Genomic DNA, 24,397 nt, shown 5'->3' with positions numbered 1-24,397 from the left:
TTAGATAAATGCGAGGTGATGCAATTTGGTCGGGGATTGGTGCATTTCGAACCAGGATAGGGCTTCTGAACACCTCCCTGGTGCAGAATTGCACCCGGCGGAATGAGACCTCGGGTGTCCCGCTCTCATCAGGCTCCGGGGCATCGTGGTTAGGGGGTTATGACAGCAGGTGTGTTGTCGTTTTCTCCCGTTGCCTTCCCCACTCCCCAGACTGCAATCACCACTGGGCTGGTTTCTCGACCCTTTTAACTGAGACCACCGACAGGGAAGCGTCAGGACGCCGGGGCCGCGCGGTTCAACACTGCCGGACCCCGGGAGTTGACAAGGAGCATTTCCGGGCCTAGCACCTCACACTAAGGTGTCCAACGGCACGGCATTTGATGTTGTATCGCGATGACTTGTGTTTTATTACCCTAGCCAGTGGTCGGGTTCTCAGGTGTGCCGGGTATGAGGGTAGCATCACATCTTTATGCCTTCTGCCTCACGTTGCAGCCACGTCGGCGCTCCTTCCACTTCCCACCAGCAGCCACCGTGGCAGCTGCTGCTTTGGAGAACGGGCAGTACTTGCCCCTCCTTGCAGACATGGCACAGCACATCATCCTGTTTCCAAAAGATGTGGTACGTGATTCCATCATTGGATAATTTGAAAACTCCCGGCTAGTCATTCCTCCTTTGCCAGGCGGATTAATGCCTGCGGCCTTTTGGAGTATACATGGCGAATGACGGCCTCCCCAAACCGAGTGGGACTGACAACACCCGGGAACGGAGCTCACCAAGAGGATGACGGTGGGGGAGCAGGAGTCCATTGGTAACAAAGGGTGGAACATTGCATCACATTAAGTGTGGGCGGTGGCCATTAAAGGGGTCATCTCTAAGATGCATCCACCCAACGTTAGCCTTTTCCAGGGCGAGTTGGACCACCAACCAGGTCTTCTGGAAGCAAATAGCCGTCGCGAGCATTCTCGAGATCGCAACAATGGCCAATGGGTCGATACATGCCTCTATCATCATGGTGGAGAGCGTGTAGCTCTTCATTCCAAGGGTGTTTTGTTATCAATGCAAAGGCCACGAGATAATGAGAGCAGCTGGGGCTCGGGAAGCCGCTATTGCCGCGTATGTAGCACCGTTGGATCCCACCACCGGCTATACACAGCTCAATTGTTTGTTATTTCGGTATATATCAGTATTAGAGGATGTCATGTTGCAAAGAAAACCCACTCCTTAAGTGGCGGAAGAACCTCAGAGCAAAGCAGCAAGAAGAGGCTCAAAGGACTGTTATAGGGAGAGATTGGACAGGTTATAACTTTTGGCTTTGGAGCGTAATAGACTGAGAGGTTATCTTATTGAGGTCTAAAAGCTCGTGCGAGGCATGGTTCGGATGAATGCACTCAGACCTTTTCCCAGGCTTGGGATCTCGAGAACTAGAGGGAAGGGAGTGAAAATCGGGATAATGAGGAAAATGGTAACGAGAAGCAAGTGCCCTGGTAAGGTGGTGAGGAGGGCGTTGGGTGTTGGTCTGGGGGGACGTTAAGCTGTTCCTCCCTCAGCTGGTGGGTGAACCTGGGTGTTCTTCAGTCTTGGAGGCTTAGGCTATGAATCCAATAGCAAAACGTCCCAGCAGATTGACCTTCCACTCACACTTGCAGTTGGTAAATGCAAACACAGCTTTCATTGAGAGAAGCTGGGGCAAGAAGCCCAGGCTCCATCCTTTGCTTCTTCCTCCTGCTCTGAGGCTCATAAGCCTACATGCCTGATGCGCTGCGTGGTCCTCATGTTTCTCTCCCCGTGCAAGCAGTTCTCTGGCAATGAGGCCTTCGAGCTCAAAGACCTCAGGCTTCTATTTACCATGCCACACTCTCATCCACACGCATGTCTCATCTTTCCAGCTCCAAACACAATCAAACTAACGGAGAAAAAGCAGCAGTGCAAGATTCCGTACCAGTCACTCCAGCAGCAAACAGCAGCAACCAACTCCAGCAGAAACCAACTACAGCACAAACAGCTTCAGCATCAAGGAGCTCCAGCAGTAAGCAGCAGCAATCATGTTCAGCAGAAAACAGCAGCGATTGGTCGAGCGGGAAACATCAGAAACATGCTCCAGCAGCAAACAGCGACAATGAACTCGCACCACAAACAGTTCCACCAGCAAACATTCCCCGCAGTAAACAACAGCACAAAGCTCCAGCAGCATAGCAGACACAAGCTCCAGGATCAACCATTTCCAGCAACAAACAGCAGTAAACAGTTCCAGAATCAGACAGCAGCAAACAGCTCCAGCAGCAACCATGTTCAGCAGAAATCAGAAGCGATTTGCGCAGCGGGAAACATCAGAAACATGCTCCAGAAGCAAACAGCAGCAACGAACTCGCGCCCCAAACAATTCCAGCAGCAAACATCTCAAGGAGGAAACAACAGCACAAAGCTGAAGCAGAAATCAGGAGACACAAAATCCGGAATCAACCATTTCCAGCAACAAACAGCAATAAGCAGCTCCAGAAGCATTCATCAGCAATCCCACAAGAGATGGGTGAGATCCTAAATGAATATTTCTCATCAGTACTTACTTGTGCGAGAAGCATGGATGTTAGGGAACTTGGGGAATTAAATATTGATGTCTTGAGGAGTGTATATATTTCAGAGAAGGAGGTGCTGGAAGTCTTAAAGTGCAGCAATGTCGGTAAATCTGCGGGACCTGATGAGCTATATCCCAGGACGTTGTGGGAGGCAAGAGAGAAAATTGCTGGTCCCCTTGCTGAGATATTTGAATCATCGATACTCACGGGTGAAGTGCCTCAAGATTGGAGAGTGGCAAATGTTGTGCCTTTGTTCAAAACTCGCGGCAGGGAAAAGCCTGGGAACTACAGGCCAGTGAGCCTCATATCTGTGGTGGTAAGTTGCTGGAAGGTATTTTGAGACACAGGATCTACAGGCATTTAGAGACGCAAGGACTGATTAGGGACAGTCAGCATGGCTTTGTGAGTGGAAAACAGATTTTTTTGAAGGGGTAACCAAGAAGGTAGATGAGGGCAGTGCAGTTGATGTTGTCTACATGGACTTTAGCAATGTCTTTGATAAGGTATCGCATGGTAGGTTGTTGCATAAAGTTAAACCTTACGGGATCCAGGGTGAGGTATCTAAATGGATACAAAATCGGCTTCTTGACAGAAGCCAGAGAGTCTTTGTGGAGTGTTGTTTTTCAAACTGGAGGCCTGTGACCAGTGGTGTGCCTCAGGGATCAGTGCAGGGCCCACTGTTATTTGTCATTTATATTAATAATTTGGATGAGAATATAGGGGGCATGGTTAGTAAGTTTGCAGATTACACCAAGATTGGTGGCATAGTGGACAGTTAAGAAAGTTTTCACCAATTGCAACGGGATCGTGATCAATTGGGCAAGTGGGCTGACGAATGGCAGATGGAGTTTAATTTAGACAAATGCGAGGTGATGCATTTTGGTAGATTGAACCAGGGCAGGACTTACTCAGTTAATGGTAGGGCGTTGGGGAGAGTTACAGAACAAAGAGATCTAGAGGTACATGTTCATAGCTCCTTGAAAGTAGAAACACAGTGGACAGAGTGGTGAAGAAGGCATTTGGCATTCTTGCTTTCATCGGTCAGAACATTGAATAGAGGAGTTGGGACGTCTTGTTAAAGTTGTACAAGGTACTGGTACGGCCACATTTGGATTAGTGTGTGCAATTCTGGACACCTTATTATAGAAAGGATATTATTAAACTAGAAAGAGTGCAGAAAAGATTTACTGGATGCTACCAGGACTTGATGGATTGAGTTATAAGGAGAGGCTGTATAGATTTTTTCTCTGGAGCGTAGGAGGCTGAGGGGTGACCTTAGAGAGGTCTATAAAATAACGAGGAGCATAGACAAGGTAAATAGTCAATACCTTTTCCCAAAGTTAGGGGAGTCTAAAACTAGAGGGCATAGGTTTAAGGTGAGAGGGGAGAGATACAAAAGTGTCCAGAGGGGCAATTTTTTCACACAGAGGGTGCCAACTTTCTGGAACAAGCTGCCAGAGGTAGTAGTAGAGGCGGGTACAATTTTATCTTTTAATAAGCATTTAGCAGTTACGTGGGTACGATGGGTATAGAGGAATATGGGCCAAATGCGGGCAATTGGGAATAGCTTAGTGGTTTAAAAAAAAGGCGGAATGGAGAAACATATAGAAACCCTACAGTGCAGAAGGAGGCCATTCGGCCCATCGAGTCTGCACCGACCACAACCCCACCCAGGCCCTACCCCCACATATTTACCCGCTAATCCCTCTAACCTACGCATGTCAGGGGCAATTTTAACCTGGCCAATCAACCTAACCCGCACATCTTTGGACTGTGGGAGGAAACCGGAGCACCCGGAGGAAACCCACGCAGACACGAGGAGAATGTCCAAACTCCACACAGTGACCCGAGCCGGGAATCGAACCCAGGACCCTGGAGCTGTGAAGCAGCAGTGCTAACCACTGTGCTACCGTGCCACCCTTGTTGGGCCGAAGGGCCTGTTTCCATGCTGTAAACGTGTATGACTCTATGACTCAATCAGCTCCAGCGGCAAACGGCAGCAACCAGCTCCAGCAGCAACCAACTCAGAAGCGATCAGTAGCAGCCAACTCCAGCAGCAATCATCTCCAGCTGCAACCAGCTTCAGCAGCAAACAATTCCAGCAGCAAGCAGCTCCAACAGCAGCCTGCTCCAACAGCTAAAAGAAGCAACGAGCAGCATCAAGCTCCAGCAGCAAACAGCAGCAACCAGCAGGATGAAACATAAGCTTTTTTAGTAGAGTGGAGATTGGCAATCTGGGGAGCTGGATCATTGTTGTCAGAACCAGTTCCAAAACAGATATCTCAGAGAATCATGCTGCTGTTCGGCAAATCAAGCAGAAACAAATTTGTCATTGTGTCAGATCACATTGGTTCGACTCTAAATTAAAACAATGGACACAAAACAACATGATAGTCCCTGAGAGGAAATTATTAGTTGTATTCATTAAAATCTATCGGATGGTGTTTTCGGGATAGTGCATTGTGGGAATTTTTACAAACGGGTAAATTTAGGTTGTGGAGGGTGGGTGGAAGGTCATTTATGTTCACTGTCCAGGTAAAAAAATATTGTATTCCAACGTTAATGTCGTTTTTAGTTCTAAATTGAAAATGCTGTTCCTCATTGTGAATTGTAAATGTTGCTCTCTGATTATTGTAATTTTTCTATTTCAGCTGCCATTCCTGTTGTTTGTTTTACAAGTTAACAAACGTTTCGTTTTTTAAAATAACTTCCAATAGGTCTGACCACTTTTCCTCAATGGCTTTGATCTCCTTTCTCATATTAGTTCCAAATCGCGACAATTAATAACTTAAAACGAGCATTCCAAGTTTTCCTCTGCGATTTGGGATGTGCTCAGATCGAACATCCGTGAGGTTCATAACCGTAGCCATAAAGTAACTGCAAATCTGGTTCATCAATTGTGCGAATAGGGGCCTATAAAGAATTGCACAAACAAGAGAGAGGAAAATCACAGGGCTGGATATATAAAGCGAGACTGAAGTCTGTGGCGTGTGGCTGCGAGATCTCGAACGCGACAGCATGTGTTGACATTAGACGAATGAAAACCAGTATTCTGAGACAATCAGAGAGGAGATTCAGTGTGAGATTTGACATAAGAGCAGCAGGATATTGTGTATTAATATTACTGGAGTTTGGTGTAGATCGAATATTTAAGATGGTCCAGCCCTGATGTGGACTGCTGCTGATAGGTTAATAAGATTTTTAAAGCTTTGACTTTAATGCACAGGCAGAACAGCCAGCAAAGTGTTAAATTATTCTTAAAACAAGATTATAAGCTAACAAGAGAGAATAGTTTACACGTATGTAAAGGTAGTAAGAGATTGAAATAAGTAATTATGATTTGAAACATATATGCTGATATTTGAAGTCTATTGCAAGTATTCTATGAGTCATTGTTCACTTTAGCCAAAGGCAAATTATCACAAGGTGTGATGATAAAGGCGAATACTTCAGAGCCAAAACCTTGGGAACCTTAGTATTTGCAAAACTCACATCAGAAAATTTCATATTGCAACGTCATAATTTGCTGTCTTCATTGTTTAGACTCAGTATGGAGGTTGGCCCGGGCGCGGGTCCACATGTCGAAATAGATTGGCGATGATCCAGGAGGAACATTCACTTTGACCCCAATATTGAGCGTCTAGGGTAACCTGCCAATGGGGAAATGACTGTAGACAAGATGGGAGTTAGCATCCGGTTTTAATGGACGAATGAGACTTCATTATGATGGATGGTAAATTGGAAATGGCTGAGGTGCATGTCAGAGATTATTATTGATAAATATATACGAAAGATGATTGCAGTCAAGCTAATGTAAGGTGGGAATGATTGATAAGAAAACTATTGTAAATCTGTTCTGAATTGTAAAGGTCACATCTATTCACAGTTGTCCGGCTGCTCCATCTGAGAGCTGAGTCGAACATCTGACGATCTGTCATCAGTTGCAGGTGAGATAAAGTTACGTCTTTGGTTCAGAAACATTGGCTTCATGAATCTTACATTGTCTGAGATTTCCTGACAGTACTGGTCACCTCAGATACCCCACCAACAGACTATCAAGAGGGGTCTGGGAAGAGTTTATAAAGTTCTGCTAACTGTCTAAATCTGTTTAGTGTCCTAATTGCTATATGTTTTACTTTTTTCATAACCTGTGACCTTTAATATATAACATCATCATAATTGCTCTGAAATTTGTTTATTTCGATTTTAGATGATTCATCAATTTATATCGATTGCAAAGCTGTTGTGGCAGCTGACTCAAGTTTCCGTTGAGGGATGTGGCAGCCTCACATTTAACAGCTGCATGCTATAAAGGATGTAATCGTTTCTTTTGATTGTGACAACTAATTCAAGTGTTAATCAGGTTGCAGATTACAATTGATAACCGGTGAACTTGTGACAAGTGCGAGGGACAGAGAGTGGGTTGAATTTAAACAGTTCTGATTCCCACCCTAGCCCGCCCCCCCACCCCCCCCCCCTTTCCCCCCGCCCCAACTCCCCCCACCGCCCCACCAAAAAGAGCCCATTAAAGAAAAGGGTTTTTTTGAATCCTGAGTTCTCCCTTGTCTGTGGTCGGGTGTTTTCCACAACCCGTCAGTTTGCAGTGATCGAACTCTGTATGGAAAATCGCACCGTAAAATTGAGACCAGGAAGCATGAGAGGCTTTGATTTTTTTTCCATATTCAGTTAAGGCAGCAAGAGTTATGAGATCTCCTGCTATTTTTATTTGCACTGATACTAACAGAGATGAAGAAGTGAAATCAAGTGGTCCAGAGCAAGAACACAGTAACAAAAAACATGATGGCTATAGCTTTCCTGTGAGCCCAGAGTCCATAATCAGAAATCCATTGGTGCCTGCCTTCATAATTCCGAAGGCTGGAGTTGATGGAGGGTGATGCTCCCTTCCGGACATAAGATTCTGTTCATTGATGTATCTCTGTTACAGCAAATTATATGATCAATTCACGATTAATTGTAACATTGGACAGTGTAACACATGTTGTATTAGATTATCATTTTACATTGGACTTGGTAACACTGCGTTAATTTTCTTTAGATGCAGTGAATTTAAAACCAGCCTGATAGCCAATGTACAGGTGAAGAAATCTGTGTTCCAATCGAGATACGAAATTCTAAGTGGCAAAATGAAGTGTTAGTTGACAGGATATGCAGAACTTTCCAAGCACGCACAGTTGAAAAAACTTTCAGATCATTGTTACAGTGTGCATAGTTAATAAGACACATCAGCATATACGAGCAACTAATTGCTTTATTGGGCTTGCTCTCATTGCCTGGGGTCAATGTTCGTGTTTATTTTGATATCATGCTAGATAATGATGCACGTTGCATTTTTAGTTCAGTTGTTCTCATATAACTGCAGAGGAAAAGCAGCTTCTCTTGCTTGGTCATTCTGACTTACTCACTCAGTTGGTCAGTCGACCTTGCTTGCTCAGTCAGTCAGTCTCACTCGCTCTGTCAGTCTGCATTTCTCTTTCGGCCTGTCTGCCTTACTCAATCTGTCAGACACTGGGCCTTGCTTGCTCAGTCAGTCGGCCTTGCTCACTCAGTCCAGCATTCAGCATCACTCAGTTGGTCGGTCATTCAGCCTCGCTATCTTGCTTGGTCATTTGTTTATTTATTCATTCGTCACAAGTCACATTAACACTGCAAAGAAGTTACTGTGAAATTCCCCAATTCGCCATAGTCCGGCGCCTGTTCAGCTCAATGCGCCGAATCAGCACATTTCTCAGAATTTGGAGGAAACTTGAGCACCCGGAGGAAAGCCAAGCAGACACGAGGAGAACATGCAAACTCCACACATACAGTGACCCAAGCCGGGATTCGAACCTGGGTCCCTGGCACTGTGATGCAACAGTGCTAAACACATTTCCATCGTGCCACCCAGTAAGCTTCGCTCGTCTCGTTGGTCAGTCGGCCTCACTCCTCATTCAGTTTGCATTACTCGCTCAGTCATTCAGTCAGCCTCGCATGCTCGCTCAGTCAGTCAGAGTCGCTCGTCATTCAGTTCACCTCAATCACTTAGTCGGTCATTCGACCTCATATTATCAGTTGGTCAGTTGACCTCTCTCACTTGGTCAATCGGCCTCAGTCGGTCATTCTGACTGATTTGTTCTGTCAGTCAGCCTCGCTCGCTCGGCTGGTCAGTCGGTCTTCCTCGCATGGTCAACCTCGTCAGTCTGTCAGTCGGTTTCCCTTGCGAAGCCAGCCTTCCTTGCTCACTCAGTGAGCCGCCATTGCTTACTCAGTCAGTCGCCATTGCTTATCCAGTCAGTAAGTTGGCCCTGCATGCTTGGTCAGTCAGTTAGCTTCGTTCAGTTAGTTGGTCATTCGGTCTTGCTCAATTGGTTGGTTTTCCAGCATTGCTTGCTCGGTTAGTTAGACAGCTTCGCTCGCTCAGTTGATCAGTGAGCCTCACACACTCAATCAGTCAGTCAGGCAAGGTCACTCGATCAGTCAGTCAGCCTCACTCGCTCGGTTGATAAGTCAGCGTCGCTCTTTCGATCAGTCAGTCAGCGTCGCTCAATCGGTTGGTCAGTTTCTTAAGTACGTTTTTCGCGAGACTCTTCCATCCTTGATACAAAGGCAAACACGAACCGTTGTCAGAATCAAAGTTATTTATTTGTCCAACATATGTAGGCTGTCTAATCTTTACTACTTAACCTCCACTCAGTGCTCGAAGTCATTTAGTAAAAAGCACCCGAAGCAACAAGACTGACCCCTTTTATACAGTTTACAATCCCATCAGGTAGATGTGATTTCAAACAAGAATTAAACACACACCATCTGATTCAATCAAAAATGTCTTGACTTAAGCACACATCACCCGATGCAATCAAAAACGAGTAGTTACAGGAATTGATGGATAAGAAAGAACATCCTATTAAAATACGCATTTACTCCTTACAACCCCCACCCATCAAAACATAATCGAAATATCTTTCTTATGATAAGCCATTTGTTAGCACAAAAGAGTACATTATCACGTACTCAGCTAGACTCGCACCCCAGCCGGCCGCAGCAAGCTGGAGCCTGTGGTTAACCTGTTGTGTCAGTTTGCTCCCATGAGCTGTTTCTCCGCCGTTCTTGCAAGCCCAGTAGTTCACCTTGACCTCTAAAGTGGACATGTTTCGTTAAGCAAGCGACGAAAAGTATAATTTAATCAAAAAACCCAAAAAAACCCACAAAACATTTTCCAGCCCAATAGTTCACCTTGCCCTCTACAGTGGACATTAACTCTTTAATATCTCATTCCCTTCTTTTATCATTCCATGATAATTAACTTGTAAATCGTTTTACAGGGGGCCGTTGGAAGAACGGGACAAATAATTACATAGGACTTTGAGAAGAAATAAAATGAGCAACACGACCAAGATAATGATTCCAAGTTGTACTATCATTCCTCCCCAGTCTGCAAATATGTTACCAAACGGCCACCAACCAGCAGGGTTGTAATGATTGAATTTCTGCCTTTCTGCTCTGATCTTATATGCTGTCTCTCTAATGTGATTAGCTAGTCTTGTTGTATTTTCAGAGGAATCAGGGATACAGGTGCAACTCTCTGTTCACACTAAAGTGCATGTACCTCCCGATTCAGCCAGTAAATCGTCCAAAGTCAGTCGGTTTTGAAGGGCTACCGTTCGGATGGCAATCACTTCTGCCAATACCTCAGATATCGCCATGCCCATACTTTCCAGACTGTCTGCTGTGTTATTGGCTATTTTCTCGAGAGCTGAGGCCATGTTGATCAGTTCTCGGGAAGCTTTGGCTGTACCATGGATAGGAAAGGCTATCATCCAAAATCGCTGCGTTTCTGTGATAGCCCGTTTTGATCTCAAAAGATGTATCTTGGGGTGGAGTTGTAGGGAGAAATAATGTCGGATATAGGGGGCCACATACACTAGATAGCAAGATCCTACCCAGTCCCAAGGGAGCCATGGATAGGCGTTGTTTCCGCAGACAAAATAGGTACCATTATACGCAATCATGTTGCTCAGTACTTCAACATCCATCCTTAGTTGGGCAATGCCGTTGGAACACTCAATTTTCAGCATGACCCTTTGTTGGCCCTCAGTGACATTGGAAGTCTGCGTATAGCTACTACAGCCTACTGGCTTAGTCCCATTTCTAAGGATACATACAGATCCGTTCTGCTGATTCATGACAACATAATGGGGTGGGAAGCCCGACCTATTATATTTGGGTTGGAAGCTATGAATAAGGGACGCCAGGTTACACCCAGCAGTTTTCAGTGTAGAAACGTCACCCATAATACCTAATTGTTAGTTACCTCCGATAGTCTGGGACCCGCTTCGTCTCTCACATTCAGTCCCGTTTTCATGCAATATCCATCCGATAGTTTCCTGTGTGGATAAGGGGACGGGAAACAAGGGGATCCCTCCTTCGACATGGGTAGGAATATGTGAACATACCCAACTCTTACTCAGATTTGACTGCAATGCATACAGATAAGTCATGTACAGAAAGGTATTAGAGTGCAAATGTCCATTGGTTAGTCCATTTCCCAGGCTTCAATTCCTTTGGATTGGTCGTCCTCGTACCAGAGGGATAGCCGAAAGGCTGAGGATGATGGGAATAAACTTCATGGTTTATGGGTAGGTACTGGTGTTCACCGTTTACAGTCACTCAGATGTATCCAGCGAGGTTGTCCTTGAACCCAGTTTGCAGTTGGAGTCTGGAGGAGAACTTGGAAGGGTCCTTTCCACCATGGCCCACGTTTGGGTCGATCCTAGTTCTTTATTCGTACTAGATCTCCTATCTGGGGTCCAATGAAATCAGTGTGTGGGTCAGAATCTGGCTCCGTTCGCTTGTTTGGTTTAAAGGCGCACTGTGCCTGTGAATGCAGAAACTTAAAAGACGATGTTAGCTGGTGGAAGTACTTCTGCATTTCGTCACCCATAATGTGGAAATCTATCTGCGTGGGCGGGCTCGTATTTGCATCGCAGGGCGTTCCACTTGGCCTACCACAGACTATATCTGCAGCCAATAGTCCGGTGGTAGAGTGGGGTGTTATTCTCGTGTGGTAGAGGGCTAAGGGTGAGACCTTTAGCCAATTTAGACCGTTTTCAGATGTTAGATTGGCGAGCATGGCTTTAAGGTCCCCATTAGCTCTTTCCACTATTCCTGCTGTCTGGGGGTGGTAGGGACAGTGGAACTGTTGCTGAATGTGTGGAATGTCGCACAATTCCTTATTAATTTTTCCAACAAAGTGTGCACAATTGTCCGAGCTAATTTGTTGGGGTATGCCAAATCTGGGTATACTTTCTGTCAATAATAATTTTACTACTGTAGAGGCTTTGTTATTGGTGGTGGGGAACGCCTCGATCCAATGGCTAAATACATCAACAACCACAAGACAATATTTGTAGCCCTGTACACGCGGTAATTCTATAAAATCTAACTGGACGCAATCAAATGGGCCATCAGGCAAGGGGGTGCTACCTTGTGGACACCTGATACCTTGGCCGACATTATTCTGTTGACATATGAAACATGACATGATACCGGATTGGGCTGCTTCATTTAATCGCAGGTGCCACCAGGTGTGGAGTAATATTCCAAACATTCCCCCCATGCCGAGGTGCGTATCTGAGTGTCAGCAATCAAGCAATAAATGTAATAACGCATAGGGACACAAACGTAGCCGGCTGGAGTAAACCAGAGGGCTGTTGACGCAGAATGTGAACATCCATGCGTCTTCCAAAGGTCTTGTTCGGAAGCAGGGGCATCCCCCTGTAAGCGCTGAATAGTGGCTATATCTGGCATGCCCGGTGTGTTCAAAGGAGGCGAGCGGTTATCGCCTGCTTATTCATGGACGGCACGACCATAGCGCCAGAGGCAGCAGCAGCCTTGGCGGCACGATCAGCCAGGGCATTACCCTTTGTGAATGCAGACTTAACCGTCCCCATCAATGGATAGTCTAGCGTTATTAGAAAATGTTATGCCCATGAACCCCATTAAAACAGGCCATGTGGGTTAAGGAGCTTACACCCTCACTCACATCACAAAGAACCCCAAGTGATCCTTTGTTTTTTTTAAAAGGAGGGAGTGTGCTGTGTGTGTTACAGAATTTTGAGAGAAAGGATCTATGTTCTCTCAACTTACTAGGGAAATATTATAAATTAATTGGCAAGGTGGAAAATTGATCAGAGAAAATCTAAGGTTGAATAATTTGAGTAGTTTTTGTATTTCAGTGTGTTTGTTTCGTCTGGGTGCATGTCGAATGTAGATGGTTGGTGTTGCATTAGATTGAGAGCAGGAGTTGTTAAAGCCCTTTTGTTCTTGTGGAGTATTTATTGCGGGCAATAAATGCAATGCTTTACACATTGGTTTAACTTCAAAGGGGCTGAGGAAGTGTTTAAACTGTTAAAATTTAAGTATAGGATTTCTTGAATTTACTTCTGTTTTTGAGTTTAATTACAGTGTGGAAGAATGAAGAATGAAAGCGACCGTCTTTATCAATTTTCTGTATTTTCTTTAAATATTTTCTTTTCATCCCAGTTTAAAATGTTAAGTTTGAATGAAAGAGGAAGTGCCGTGGAATGAATGTTCGAAGCTTCCATGTGTGTCTGTGTGTGTTTAATAAAGTGGTTGCATGGATGTTTTTGTTGTTGTTTGCTTTAATGTTTCAATGTCCTTCCCCTAATTGTGATTTTACAACAGTGGGTTTGATACAGAGTTTAAATAAAAGTTGGAAATTGGATTGGATTAAATTGAAATACATTTTTGGAATTCCTTAACCTTTTAAGTATAATTAATGGCCATGATTGTGCTTAAGAGGTATAGAATATATATACATAAATAATATATATATATGTGGGACGTTACTTTGAACACAATTTTTGGAAAGTAAATTGAAATTTTAAAATCAAAGTACATAAATTGAAGTTTGAAATAACGAATTTGAATTTTGAATAATCCTGGGTTAAAATTTTGTTAAGAAAGGATGTAAACCTTGGAGGGAACCATGTGCTATTTCCTTTGTCATAAAGAAATCGTGACATCATCACATTGGAATGTGTTTTATTTCTTGTGTTTTTTTAACTGGCAGAGATTTCACTATCATCTGTACCTAATTTGGTAACTTAAAAATTATATACTTTGGAGGTTGTAAATTTTATTTTTGTTTTTGTTTTTAATTTGACAGATTTTGTGACCGAATTAATTCATTTGGCTCCAAGCCGAATGTGTTTTTTGTGTGTTTTGTTTTAAATAGATGGCTCGTGAATAACAAGTCGAGCAGCTTCAAGACTCCCAGATTGTTTATCACAACCCAGTGATAATTGAGACTTGAAGAGTTTGGCTCATTCAGATTTTCTCACTGTTACCTTTCAAATTAAAGTGATTGGTTATGCTTGAGCGTTACAGTTTCTGACATTTAATTGATAGAATAGATTGAGCGCACAAAATAACCAACTTATTAAAGGGAAATTGCCTAAATTCTAAAAAGGTAAATAAGTTTGTTTTGACAAATAAAGGGTCATGGAAAGACAGTCTGTATGGGTTTTATTGAAACATGTTCTCAGTTTATGATGTAACCATTTGAATGTAAGATAATTTTACAAAGTAATATCTGTTTGTTTTGTGACTTTCCTATACTGAGTAAATGTTATCTGTGGAAATCCTCATATTCAAATATAAACTTTGTTCGGTTCAATGTATGTAAATGCTAATAAGTTGGGAGTTAATTTTTAGATCTAGTACTAATAAAGAACTGGGATCGACCCAAACTTGGGCCACAGTGGAAAGAACCGTTCCAAGTTCTCCTCCAGACTCCAACTGCAATCAAGGTTCAAGGACAACCTCGCTGGATACATCTGTGTGACTGTAAACGGTGGACACCAGTACCTACCAATAAACCATGAAGTTTATTCTCAGCATCCTCAGCCTTTCGGCTATCCCTCTGGTACGAGGACGACCAAACAAAAGGAAAAGAAGCCTGGGAAATGGACTAACCAAAGGACATTTGCACTCTAACAATTTTCTGTACATGTCTTATCTGTATGCATTGCAGTCAAACCTGAGTAAGTGTTGGATATGTTCACATATTCCTGCCCATGCCGAAGGAGGGATACCCTTGTTCCGCGTCCCCTTATCCACACAGGAAACTATCGGATGGATATTGCAGCAAAACGGGACTGAATGTGAGAGACGAAGCGCGTCCCAGACGATCGGAGGTAACTAACAAGTAGATATTACGGGTGACGTTTCTACACTGAAAACCGCTGGGTGTAACCTGACGTCCCTTATTCATAGCTTCAAACCCAAATATAATAGGTCGGTCTCCCCACCCCATTTTGTTGTCATGTATCAGCAGAATAGATCCGTATGTTTCCTTAGAAATGGGACTAAGCCAGTAGGCCGTAGTAGCTGTACCCAGACTTTCAATGTCACTGGGGGCCACCAAATGGACAGGCTGAAAATTGAGTGTTCTAATGGTGCTGCCCAACTAAGGATAGATGCCGAACTACTGAGCGACATGATTACGTATAATTCTACCTATTTTGTCTGTGGAAAAAAAACGCCTATCCATGGCTTTCTTGGGACTGGGCAGGATCTTGCTATCCAGCGTATGTGGTCCCTTATATCCGACATGATGACTCCCTACGCCTCCACCCCAAGATACACCTTTTGAGATTAAAACGGGCTATCACAGAAACCCAGCGATCTTGGATGATAGCCTTTCCTCTCTATGGTACAGCCAAAACTGCCCGAGAACTGATCAACATTGCCTCAGCTCTCGAGAAAATAGCCAATAATACAGCAGACATTCTGGAAAGTATGGGCACGGCGATATCTGAGGTATCGGCAGAAGTGATTGCCATCCGAACGGTAGCCCTTCAAAACCGAATGGCTTTGAACTATTTACTGGCTGAATCGGGAGGTACATGCACTCTATTGGGAACAATGTGTTGCAGCTATATCCCTGATTCCTCTGAAAATGTAACCAGCATAGCTAATCGCATTAGAGAGAGAGGAGATAAGATCAGAACAGAAGGGCAGAAATTCAATCATTACAAACCCCTTGGTTGGTAGCCGTTTGGTAACATATTTGGAGACTGGGGAGGAATGATAGTACACATAGGAATCATTATCTTGGTCGTGTTGCTCATTTTATTTCTTCTCAAATGCCTATGTAATTATTTGTCCCGTTCTTCCAACGGCCCCCTGAAAAACGATTTACGAGTTAATTATCATGGAATGATAAAAGGAGGGAATGAGATATTAAAGAGTTAATGTCCACTGTAGAGGGCAAGGTGAGCTATTGGGCTTGCAATTTTTTTGGTGGTTTTTTTCTTTTGGTTTTTGATTAAATTATACTTTTCGTCGTTTGCTTATCGAAATATGTCCACTTTAGAGGGCAAGGTGAACTACTGGGCTTGCAAGAACGGCAGAGAAACAGCTCATGGGAGCAAACTGACAAAACAGGTTAACCACAGGCTCCAGCTTGCTGAACCCGGCTGGGGTGCGAGTCCAGCTGAGTACGTGATAATGTACTATTTTGTGCAAACAAATGGCGTATCCTAAAGACATTATGTTGATGTTCTGATGGGTGGGGATTGTAAGTACTAAATGCGTATTTTAATAGGATGTTCTTTCTAATACAGCAAATCCTGTAACTACTCGTTTTTGATTGAATCGGGTGATGTGTGCTTCAGTCTAGACATTTTTGATTGAATCAGATGATGTGTGTTTAAGTCTTGTTTGAAATCACATCTACCTGATGGGATTGTAAACTGTATAAAAAGGGTCAGCCTTGTTGCTTCGGGGGACTTTTGCGAACTGACTCCCAGCACTGAGTGGAAGTTACATAGCAAAGGTTTGCCAGCTTGCATATGTAAGATAAATAAAGAACTTTTGAATCGGACAACAGTTGGTGTTTGCCTTTGTATCAGGGATGGAAGAGTCTCACAAAAATCGAGCTTAACAGGGGACCCGCAATTTCCTCCCTAGCTTCCCAAAATGTCCTGGGATACACTTCATCAGGTCCCGCGGATGTATCTACCTTCATGCGCTTTAAGACTTCCAGCACCTCCTTCTCTGTAATATGTACACTCCTCAAGACATCACTATTTATTTCCCGAAATTCCCTCACATCCATGCTTTTCTCAACAGGAAATACTGATGAGAAATATTCATTTCGGATCTCAGCCATCTCTTGTGGATCCGCACATAGATGACCTTGTTGATCCGTAAGAGGCCCTACTCTCTCCCTTGTTACTCTTTTGCCGTTTATGTATTTGTCGAAGCTCTTTGGATTCTCCTTTGCCTGATCTGCCAAAACAATCTCGTGTCCCCTTTTAGCCCTCCTGATTTCTCTCTTAATTCTATTCCTACAGCCTCTATACTCTGCAAGGGATTCACTTGACCCCAGCTGCCTATTCATGTTATGTGTCTCTTTCTTCTTCTTGATCAGGGCCTCAATATCCCGAGTCATCCAGGGTTCCCTACTTCTGCCATCCTTGCCCTTCACTTTAAGAGGAATGTACTTCCCCTGAACCCTGGTTAACACACTTTTGAAAGCGTGCCACTTACCAGACGTCCCTTTGTCTTCCCACAGACTTCTCCAGTTAACCTTTGAAAGTTCCTGCCTGAAACCATCAAAATTGCCCTTGGCCCAATTTAGAATGTAAACTTTTGGGCCAGACCTATCATTCTCCATTGCTATCTTAAAACCAATAGAGTTATGGTCACTGGTCCCAAAGTGATCCCTCACGAACAATTCTGCCACCTGCCCTTCCTTATTTTCCAAGAGGAGGTCAAGTTTTGCCCCCTCTCTAGTCGGGCCATCCACATACTGAATGAGAAATGAATACACTCAGCAAAGTTCTCTCCACCCAACCCCCTAATACTATGCCTGTCCCAGTCAATGTTGGGAAAGTTAAAATTTCTGGCTATTACCACCCTATTTTTCTTCGAGCTATCTGTAATCTCCTTACATATTTGCTCCTCAATTTCCCGCCGACTATTTGGGGGCCGATAGTACAACCCTATCAAAGTGATTTCCCCCATCTTATTTCTCAGTTCTACACATATAGACTCAGTGGCCGAACCTTCGGATATTTCCCCTCTCAGTACGGCCGTGATGCTCTCCCTAATCAAAAGTGCAACTGCCCCTCCTCTCTTACCTCCTGTTCTACCTTTCCTCGAGCATCTGTACCCTGGGTCAAAGTGAATGATCCTCCCGGAACATTGCCAAACTAAATAGACACGTGATGCCACGCCCGGGCACGCTTCCATCCTGAGTCTGGTCAATGATTACACCAATTCATGAAGTTGCAATATTTGTTCCCACATAAGAAACTTCCTGATATGAATTTTGCTAACTCTAAGCTTCCCACGGTTCTGGCTCTGAACTATTCGCCTTTGCCATCAGCACCTTGCAGTTACATGCCTTTGGCTATACTGAGCAATGATTCATAAAATATTAAAACACAGTTAAAATATCAGTATATATATATATTAAATCATAATTACTTGTTATGTATCATAACATCAGGACCCTACGATGATAAATGTTTGATCTGTAAAAAACTCCAGTAACTTTACAACACAGTGCCCTGCTGCTACTCGGTGAAATCTCATAGTGCTTTCGGACTGGCTGTGATTAAGACCCAGCTGCCTGGACTGTTCGTCGTCACTTTAATAAATAAGTTTATGTTTCACCTTGTTGGTTGCTGCTGGAGCTGCCTGCTGCTGCAGCTGGTTGCTGCTGTTTGCTGTTGGAGCTGGTTGCTGTTGGTTACTGTTGTTTTCTACTGGAGCTTATTGCTGCTGGTGCTGTTTGCTGCTGGAATGGTTACTGATGTTTGCTGATGTTTCCTGCTGGAGTTGGTTGCTGGTGGAGATACTTGCTGCTGAACCTGGTTGCTGTTGTTTGCTGCTGGAACTGGTTGCTGCTGGAGCTGGTTGCTGCTGGAACTCGTTGCTGCTGGAACTGTTTGCTGATGGAGATGTTTGCTGCTGTTGCTCATTACTGCTGTTTATTGTTGGAAATTGTTTCTGCTGCAGCTTGTTGCTGCTGATTGCTGCTGGAGCTGTGTGTTGCTGTTTGCTGCTGGTGCTGGTTGCTGCTGGAATCTTTGCTGGTGTTTGCTGATGTTCCTGCTGGAATTGGTTGCTGGTAGAGATAATTGCCACTGGAGCTGGTTGTTGTTGTTTCCTGCTGAGCAGGTTGCTCTTTTTTATTTTTGCTGCTGGAGATGTTTGCTGCTGGAGCTGTTTGCTGCTGGAGCTGTTTGCTGCTGGAGCTGCTTGCTGCTGGATCTGTTTTCTGCTGGAGCTGTTTGTTGCTGAAGCTGTGGGTGTTTGTTGCTGCCTTTTGCTGCTGTACTGGTTGCTGTAGTTTGCTGCTGAAGTTATTCACTTTGGAAGCAAAAACAAGACGGGTGATTACTTCCTGAATGGTAGTTGGGAGAGGCGGGAGGGCAGCGGGACCTGGGGTTCCTTGTGCACCAGTCGCTTCAGGTAAGTATGCAGGTGCAAGAGGTGGGAACGACGGCAAATCGAATTTTGGCCTTTATTGTGAGAGATATCGAGTACAGGGGAAAGGATTTGCAATTATACAGGGCCTTGGTGCGACCAGACCGAGAAGATTGTCTGCAGTTTTGGTCTCCTTTTCTGATGTCGGATGACCTTGCCCTTGATTAGGGAATTTAAGTTGAAGTAACCCTTAGGGTGCAGTGACGATTTAGCAGGCTTTTTCTGGAGATGGTGGAACTGATGTATGAGGGGAGATTAACAAGGTTAGGATTGCTTTCGCTGGAATTCAGACGAATGAGGGGGGATCTCATACAGAGTTATAAAATTTTAACAGGTCGAGACAGGGCAGATGCAGGCCGGGGGAGCGGGGGTGGGGGGGGGGGGGGGTTGGGAGGGGGGAGGTGGTGTGGTGTGGAGAGGAGGGGGGGGGAGTTGTTCCAGATTGTTGGGGCGTCCAGAATCAGGGGTCACATTCTGAGGAATCAGGAGAGACCATTTATCAGATGAGGAGATATTTCTTCACCCAAAGCGTGGTGAGCCTGTGGAATTCATGGCCACAGAAAGTAGTTGATGTCAAAATATTGAATGCATTCAAGAGGCTGCTAAATATAACACTTGTGACGAATGGAATCAAAGGATATGGGGAGAAAGCAGGAATAGGTTATTGAGTTGGATGATCAGCCAACATCGTAAATAATGATGAACAGGCTCAAAGGGCCAAATGGACTCCTCCTGCTCCTATCTTCTCTGTTTCTCTGAGAGGTGATTTATGTCACAGTGGGACACGACTTTGGGAACAGGGATCAACATTCCAAAAAGTTCGGTGGTTCTTTTTGCATACTGCTGGAGCTGGAAAATGCATATAGAAAAGGCAATATTACAGGAATCATGGAGGACTTCAATATGCAGGTGGAATGGGAAAATCAAGTAGGTAGTGGATCCCAAGAAAAGTAAATTGTGGAATGTCTAAGAGATGTTTGTATTTGGTGCAGCCTGTGACAGAGCCGACTAGGGACCAGGCAATTCTGGATTTGGTGATGTGGAATGAGGCAGACATGATTAGGGAACTTAAGTTGAAGTATCCCTTAGGGAGCAGTGACCACATTATGATAGAATTTAACCTACAGTTTGAGAGGGAGAAGCTGGAATCAGATGTAACAGTGTTATAATTAAATGAAGGCAACTACAAAGACATGGAAGAGGAGCTGGCCATTATTGATTGGAAAGGGAGCATAGCAGGGAAGACAGTAGAACAGCAATGGCAGGAGGTTTTGAGAGTTATTCAGGGGCCACAACAGAAATTAATCCCAAGGAGGAGGAAACATGCCAAGGGGAGGACAAGGCATCCATTGCTAATGAGGGATGTCAAGGACAGCATAAAAGTAAAAGAAAAAGCACACAAGGTGTCAAGGATAGTGCGAAGCCAGAGGATTGGGAAGCCTTTAAAAGCACGCAGAAGACAACTATAAAAGCATAAGGGGGGAGGAGATGAAATATGATTTTAAGCTAGCTAGTAATTTAAAAGAAGACAGGAAGATTTTTTCAGTGTATAAAAAGTAAGAGAGAGGTATAAATAGCCATTGGACCACTGAAAAATTAGGCTGGAGAAGTAATAATAGGAAACAAAGCAAGTGCAGAGAAACTGAAGTTATTTTGTATCAGTCTTCATGGTGGAAGACACCAGTAGGATGCCAGAGCTCCAGGAGAGTCAAGGGGCACAGGTAAGAGTAGTGGCCATCACTAAGGAGGAGGTTATGGGGAAAGTAAAAGGTCTGAAGGTGGATGATTCACTTGGACCGGATGGACTGCACCCTAGGGTCCTAAAAGAGGTAGCTGAGGAAATTGTGGTGGCATTGGTGGTGATCTTTCAGGAATCGCCGGAGGCAGGGAGGGTACCAGAGGACAGGAAAATAACTGACGTAACGCTTCTGTTTAAGCAGGGAGGAAGGCAGCTGACCGAAAATTATAGACCGGTTCGCCTGACCTTCTGTCATTGGCAAGATTTTAGAGTCCATTATGAAAGATGAGATCGCAGAACACTTAGAAGTACATGATAAAGTAGGATTGAGTCAGCACGGCTTCGTTAAGGGGAGGACAATTCTGTTAGAGTTCTTTGAGGAGGTAAAAAGGGAGTTCGATAAAGGAGAACGTTTCGACGTGCTTATTTAGATTTCCAAAAGGCCTTTGATAAGGTGCCGCGTCGGAGACTGTGAAATAAGTTACGTGTCCATGGTGTTAAGGGTAAGATCCAGGCATGGATAGTAGATTGGCTAACTGGCAGAAGGCAGTGAGTGGGAATAAAGGGGTCTTTATCAGGATGGCAGCTGGTGAACTGTGGTGTGCCTCAGGGGTCGGTGCTGGGACCACAACTTTTCACACTATATATTAACGATTTGGAAGAAGGGATTGAAGGCACGGTTTGAAGATGATACAAATATATGTCGAGGGACATATGTCGTATTGAGGAAGCAGGGCGGCTGCAGAAGCACTTGGACAAGTTAGAGATTGGGCAAGGAAGTGGCAGATCGAATACAATGTGGTAAAGTGTGAGGTTATGCACTTTGGAAGGAGGAATAGAGGCACAGATTGTTTTCGAAATGGGAAAATGTTTATGAAACCAGGAACACAAAGGGACTTGGGAGTCATTGTTCAAGATTCTCTTAAGGATAACGTGCAGGTTCAGTCGGCAGTTAGGAAGGCAAATGCAGTGTGAGCATTAATGTTGAGAGGGTTTGAATACAAGAGCAGGGATGTACTTCTGAGGCTGCATAAGATTCTGGTCAGGCCCCATTTGGGGTATTGTGAACCGGTTTGGCCCCATGTCTAAGGAAGGATGTGCTGGCCTTGGAAAGAGTCCAGAGGATGTTCACAAGAATGATCCCTGGAATGAAGTGCTTGTCGTGTGAGGAAAGGCTGTGGACTCTGGTTCTGGTCTCGTTGGAGTTTAGAAGGATGAGGGGAGATCTTATTGAAACTTACAGGATACTGCGACACTTGGATACAGTGGATGTGGAGAGGATGTTTCCACTAGTGGGAAAAACTAGAACCAGAGGGCACAACCTCATGCTAAAGGGACAATCCCTTTAAAACAGAGATGAGGACGAATTTCTTCGGCCAGAGAGTGATGAATCTGCGGAACAGTTTGCCGCAGAAGGTTGTGGGTGCCAGTTCATTGAGTGTCTTTAAGACAGAAATAGATAGGTTCTTGATTAATAAGGGGATCAGGGGCAATGGGGAAAAGGCAGCAGAATGGGGATGGGGAAAAATATCAGCCGTGATTGAGTGGAGCAGACTCGATGGGCCGAGTGGCCTAATCCTGCTCCTATGTTTTATGGTCTTATGGTTGTAGTTGGAGCTGGTTGCTGCTGGAGCTTACTGTTGCTGGAGCTCTTGAGCAGTTTGCTGCTGGAGCTGGTTGTTGCTGGAGCTGGTTGCTGCTGGAGCTGGTTGTTGTTGGAGCTGGTTGCTGCTGGAGTTGGTTGCTGCTGGGGTTGGCTGTTGCTGGAGCTTTTTGCTGCTGGAGTTGTTTGTTGCTGGAGCTGGTTGTTGCTGGAGCTGGTTGCTGCTGGAGCTGGTTGCTGCTGGAGTTTCTTCCTGCTGCAATTGGTTACTGCTGGAGCTGGCTGTGGCTGGAGCTGGTTGTTGCTGGAGCTGGTTGCTGCTGGAGTTTGGTTGCTGCTGGAGCACCCGCTGCTCCCATTGCCCCGTCGCCGTTTACACTGAAAACAAAAAAATCCCTGGGAGTGATGTGCAACACGCACTCCACCATTACAGAGGCATTTGTCGGTCCCTCAAACGCCTTTAAAATGTTCGGAACGGCAATTTACTGCCTGAGGACAAAGTAGGTGGTCCACCCTGCCCTTCATGGTTTAATGAAGGGCAGGTCATGTTTGACTAATTTGGTGGAATTCATTGAGAACATTTCATGTGCAGTCGACAATGGAGAAGCTGCAGATGTGGTGTATCTGGATTTCCAGAAAGCATTTGAAAAGGTGCTGCACCAAAGACTGCTACATAGGATAAAGGTGCACAGTGTTACAGGTAACGTATTAGCATGGATAGAGGATTGGTTAACTAACAGAAAGCAAAGAGTGGGGGTAAGTGGGTGTTTTTATGGTTGGTGATCAGTGACTAGTGGTGTGCCTCAGGGATCAGTTTTTGGACAGCAATTGTTTACGATTTACATAGATGATTTGGAGTTGGGGACCAAGTGTAGTGTGTCAAAATTAGCAGATGACACTTAGATGGGTGGAAGAGCAAAGTGTGCAGAGGACGCTGAAAGTCTGCAAAGGAATATCGATAGTCTAAGTGAGTGGGCGACAGTCTGGCAGATGGGGTACAATGTTGGTAAATGTTGGAATTCAGAAGAATGAGGGGAGATCTTATAGAAACATATAAGATTATGAAGGGAATAGATAAGATAGAAGCAGGGAAATTGTTTCCACTGGCGGGTGAAACTTGAACTCGGGGGCATAGCCTCAAAATTAGGGGAAACAGATTTAGGACTGAGTTGAGGAGGAACTTATTCAAACAAAGGGTTGTGAATCACTGGAATTCCCTGCCCAATGAAGCAGTTGAGGCTACCTCATTGAATGTTTTTGAGGCAAGGATAGATAAATGTTTGAACAGTAAAGGAATTAAGGTTTATGGTGAGCGGGCGGGTAAGTGGAGCTGAGTCCACGAAAAGATCAGCAATGATCTTAATGAATGGCGGAGCAGGCTCGAGAGGCCAGATGGCCTACTCCTGCTCCGAGTTCTTATGTTCTTACTGGCTCGCCTTGGAAAAGTTTCATGGTGGGCAGGAACATCGTAGAGATAGACCCTTCAGAGGCCACCGGTCATAGATTAATGTGATACAATGTCTCGTGCTTTGTTCCCAACGGGCTCCTACTCACCCACTTCCGTCTTCTGGGTGAGTTCCATACCGTGGTAGATCCGATTGCTGCACTTGACAGTTCGGTGCGGGCGGGGTGTGGTGCTTCACATTGTGAACATCTGTGCTCCAATCATTGTGCCACAATGTACATGAGGTTGTGAATGCAGATTCCCCCCATTTTACCACCGCTGGAAAAAAACATGGGATCCATCAGCAACTACTGCACTGACTGGCCGACTATGGATCCCTTTTCTAGGATCTGGAGGGCATCGGGGAAATTGCCTGATAATATTACACTGCCCTTTTCTGTCTAAATCTGTCCAGCAAGGATGCCCGTAGAGCTTTGTGGAACGACCTGCCACTGTTCGACCCGGAGGGTGTCGTTAGGAGCAACGCCTCTATCAGCCTGGAGGAGGGGATCTGCGCC

Source organism: Mustelus asterias, assembly GCF_964213995.1.
Source record: "Mustelus asterias chromosome 26 unlocalized genomic scaffold, sMusAst1.hap1.1 SUPER_26_unloc_9, whole genome shotgun sequence".
NCBI classification, from domain to species: Eukaryota; Metazoa; Chordata; class Chondrichthyes; order Carcharhiniformes; family Triakidae; genus Mustelus; species Mustelus asterias.
The sequence above is the reverse complement of the archived record's forward strand: the minus strand, read 5'-3'. Positions refer to the sequence as shown.